The sequence below is a fragment of the Lygodium microphyllum genome, chromosome 16, assembly GCF_053477565.2.
Source record: "Lygodium microphyllum isolate KBCC chromosome 16, Lygodium_microphyllum_v1.1.10, whole genome shotgun sequence".
Classification (NCBI taxonomy): Eukaryota; Viridiplantae; Streptophyta; class Polypodiopsida; order Schizaeales; family Lygodiaceae; genus Lygodium; species Lygodium microphyllum.
In genome coordinates this window covers 94,838,263-94,843,074 of record NC_141150.1, presented here as the reverse complement: position 1 = coordinate 94,843,074, position 4,812 = coordinate 94,838,263, and the positions used below count along the sequence as shown (strand labels likewise).

Sequence of the window (4,812 nt, the reverse complement as noted above, 5' to 3'; positions counted from 1 at the left end):
CGCCCCCCCTCTCTCTCCATCTTTGTTTCTCTACCTCCCCATCCCTTTCTCTTTGTTTATCTCCCCTTCTCTCATTCTCTCTGTGCTCTCTCTCTATTTTTCTATCTCTCTTTATATCTTTATTTCTCCCTTCCACCCTCTCCCTTTGCTTCTCTCCCTTCTCCTCTCCCTCTTTATCTCCCTTCTCCCCTCTTTCTTTGTTTCTCTCTCTATTTTTTGTTTTTAAATATTTTGCTTTAGTTTTTAAATTTTTCTTTTTTCTCTCTCTCTCTTTTTTTGCTTTCCCTTTATATTGCTTATTCTCTCTCCTTCTCTCTTCCTCTTTGCATTTTTATTTCTCTCCTCCTATCTATTTGTTTGTACACCCTTTCTCTAATTTACTCTCTCTTCATTCCCCCTCTTTCTTTGTTCCTCTTTCTCTCTATTTTTCTCTCCCCTTCTCTCTACCTATTTGTTTCTCTACCCCCATCCCTTTCTCTTGTCTTCTCTCCCCTTCTCTTATTCTCTCTCTTTCGCCTCCCCTCTTTCTTTGTTTCTCTCCCTCTCCCTCTCCTTCCCTCCCTCTCTTTGTCTCTCTCTCTCTCTCTCTCTCCCTCTCTCTCAATGCATCTCTTCACAAACAAGATGATAAAGAGAAGAGGAAAAATACAAAAACAAAGAGAAGAAACAATGCACCTACCTCAAGGGCTTGAAGAGGAAGCCCTTCGCTTTCTCTAATAGCAACACGAATAGCAACGCAAATTGCGATGGCTTTTGCGATGCTTTTAGCGAGACTACTTATTTTCATTAGAAATTACCATAGATACGTCTTCATGACCTTGTAGTGGTAGTTGGTTCTCAATCTTATTGTTGATCTCATGCGCCTAAACAACTCGGGCATAATCTAGTTCCATTGAATCAACATGAGTTCTCCGAGTTACTACCATATGAGTCTACTAATCCTCAGCACTACTTTTCTCTAGCTACATGCATGCAAATAGAACTTGCTGGGCAGAAGGGCTATAGATGTGGTCGATGGTATCAGATTAAGTAAGTACAAACTATGCATGCATTTGACACCCTATTCTTCACCCTCGTGCCTGCACGAGAGCCTCTTCTCCTTCACATTCCAAAACCAAGAGTTTTGTCATAGGTTTCACAAGGAGAATGGATCATTAAATCAAAAATTCTAGATAGTGTAAAGTTACAATTTAGCTCCATACGATAAGAATAAAAGTTAATATTTCATGTGTGGTTGTATATTCTATGTTTAGAAATGGATATATAGATGTGGTATTGGTTTCTATTTTTCACAAATTTGATGCTCATAGATGTGTTTTAAACAAAGTTGTAATGTTTTGAAAACTAATTTCTATTGAGAACGCATATAGTCTCCTAAAGAAGAAGGATGTCAATGCTAATTGTTATTACATGGTGCCACCTCCTTATCTATAAAGGGCCGTCGAGATGCTTTGTCTTGTGTTCATGTGACTAATCCAACTCAAGCAAGCAATGATGGGTGTGAGTGGCCAATAAGACATGAAGCTATTTCCTTCTTGCTTTATAGCATGGATTATTTAATAGGTAAATTTCAATCTCTCCTAATTTTTAGCATATCAAATGTAGCGAGATCCATTTGTAAAATGCGACTTGACTTTAATCCAGAGTATATAAAATGTTGTTAATATATAATTAGCACTATTAAAGAAATTGATATTTACCAGCTAGAGCTTGAGAAAGCCATATTTTGTGAGGTTTTATTTATTGTAGAGGTGTTCCTCGTATGAAAAGGTAAATTGGAACGAAGGAGTGAGGACCAAGACCACGACTTGTTCTAGTACAGCAAGGCTCACCATGTGCGGTTCCTTACTCACTATTGAATCCTTACACGTTGAACACGATTCTTACTCGCTTGGCCATAGTAACATGTTTTAGAGTCGAGCCAAACGTTTGAGAAGCTCTCGTATTGATAAAGATGAACACCGGCAATTACACATAGAAATGAATGTCTCCACTGCCAGCCGGCTGGAGATTCTCACACTCCTTCGTTACGATTAAAAATGGTTGGCAGCTTCGCTTCATGACAATCAAATGCTAAATGCTAACTAGCTTAATAGACTGCCGGTGGCTTATTAACTGTAACATAATAATCGTCCTACACAACCATAATATGAAAGTCTTGACATCTGATGATTTCACCGGACATTGATCTATGCGCCTGAGGCTCTATGCGCTGCCGCCAGTGTATCATACCGCCAGTCTGTCATAAATTGAGAATTTGGATGAATGTGCTGCCGGCCTTTATTAATAACCTAACGAAGCCGCATAGTGCACGGTGCGGCCGGCAAGCCGCTGCATGCATGCTTCAATGGAACTGTTCTGAGCCGTGGAAGGTCTGGCCGAACTGCCAGCTGCTAGGGACGACATCCTGGAAGACGAGGGACCTGCCGTCTTCGATGGTGACGCGGAAGGACAGGGATTGGCCCGTGAGGACCGTGTTGCACTGCCAGTTCTGGCCCCAGTTCCTGGTCATGGGTATCCAGCCGCTACGATCGCCCTTGACGGAGACGCCCACCACGTTCCCGCTGCCAGCCACGTTCGTGAGCAAGACCAGGTTGAAGTAGGGGTTGCCATTGATGGTGAACGTGACGCCTCCTTGGCGGACGCACGGCACTCTGCAGCAGATACAGACGATACAATACAAACTGATGGACATGCGAGTATTCCAGATAATTGAAATGATCATAATTAATTGGCTGCCTTATGTATATTCCAAAATTTCCTGGTGGCGGCTGGACTTTAACAGGAAATTATGTTATCGATAACGCAGCATGCAGCTGGTATAAGAAGTACTTTATAGCATATTCTCATCGGAAAGTCCGTACCTCCTATACTGAACGGGTACGATCCCTGCCTTGTACCGAGCTATCTTCTCGAAGGCCGGCTGTGAGAGATCGAAGTGATGGAGCGGGGGGTTGCACCAGCCGCCGTTGTCGTTGGCAAGGGCGTAATTGGGCGGGCACAAGTTGGTGGCCGTTACGAACAGACGTGGGCGACCTGGCAGGCACCACTGCGGATCATTGTGGCAGACCAGCTCAAAACACGCCCCGCAGCTATCACCGCCGTTGAACATCGCAGTGCTTAGCGCTGCTGTGTCCAGCGCGTAACCTTGCTTGTGCAGGTCCCCGTAGCCACAGGCTCCCCCTGCACAGATACATGAGAATTGACAACAAAACGTGTGCACGTTATACGTGCATAGCACACGTTATACGTGCATACGCACAATCGTTAGATATAATAAGCCACAGACGATTCCACCACCCTGCGAATACGTATTTGCGTCGCAGGTACACAGGCATGCATGAATGCTCGTAAATGAATACTTGTTCTACATGAGCTAGCGAACGGCTCCGCGGTTATGACCACGACAATACTATTCTACTTAACTCAACTGTCGATGAGATAGTTTATACCCATGGTGCCCGATCCGTCCGACCCTCCATAGAATGTGGCGTGCCCTTCCTGCCAGGGTCCCGCGTCCTCATGAGCTTGATCTAGTATGCCAGGCAGCGGTGCGCCGATAGAGTTGCCCGGCGTTAATAACAGCAAGAAGAGCAATTCGAGAAGTAACGAATGTACAGGCGAGAGCGTCATCGATCTTAGTCTTCGCCTCGGGCGATCAGTCAGCTCCCTGCGCAGCAAGACAAAGACCACGTGGAACTTATAAACCGAAACAAAAAACGCAGAATACTTCTTATACTACCGTCGACTGATCAGGCGTACTCCCGCGCACATGGTATATTTTATATTGATGGTGATGGATGATTGACTGCGGGATGACGAATTGCGTGCTGGATCAGCTGCCGTGATCAGTGCTTCATAAGCTTTATATCACTTCATCCGGAATCGCGAAAGTCCGCAAATTCCCATATTGCTGTGATATATCACCTCATCCGGATTCGCGAAAGTCCGCAAATTCCCATATTGATCACAATAGTAAACTGGCACGGTCGGCCCATGTCTGCCGGAAATCTCCACGCTTAAAGGAGAAAGGGGGAAGCAACAATATAGTTAGAAGAGGTGCTAAACACAGAGCTTAGTTTACGCATGGCTGATACAATATCTCAATTAGACGTTATGATATGATTATTGGCATTGCCTAAAAATCATACAATAAAATGTAAAATATATCAGTATATTAAAATATTTTATTATTAAATTCTGGAGTTTAAAATGAAGTATTCTTGAAAGGAATAATAGCTACAAGTAATGAAGTAATATGGAGCTACATTTTAGGGCCATTGTGAATCGATTGCATGCAAGGGTCTATTGTAACAAATGTATAAGTTCAATCCAAATGTAAGTCTAATCAAATGAAGAAGAAATAGAGAAATTTTCAAGTATAAGTGGATGTGTCTGTAGTTTTTTTGTGTGTACATAATTGAAGTACTAACACATCAATATGTAATTATAAAATATGTGCAAAGAAGGGGAGATGTGAATGTATATGTAGTGTGATATCTCATAAATATACATAATTGAACCATTAACATTGTGATAATATTATCAAAGATAAGCACATCATCTTAATCTAGTGATGTAAATAAGTTAAGGAGGGAGAACTACTAATGCATTGAGAGAGAGAGAGAGAGATGTGTTTGAGGGGAGTGAGATGTTGATGGTTGGTCTCCAACATATGAGAGAGACAGAGAGAGAGAGAAAGAGAGAGATGCCGATGGTTGGTCTCAACGTATAAGAGTGAGAGAGAGAGAGAGAGAGAGAGAGAGAGAGAGAGAGAGAGAAAGAGAGAGAGAGGAGAATTGATTGTGGTTT

The 4,812-nt window shown here is 42.7% G+C and overlaps 1 pseudogene; it reads right to left on the bottom strand.

Annotated features, from left to right (window-relative positions):
• Positions 1 to 2,344: 2,344 nt before the first annotated feature.
• On the bottom strand, positions 2,345 to 3,633 carry LOC148023141 (expansin-A2 pseudogene; annotated as a pseudogene).
• Between the last annotated feature and the right edge of the window lie 1,179 nt (positions 3,634 to 4,812).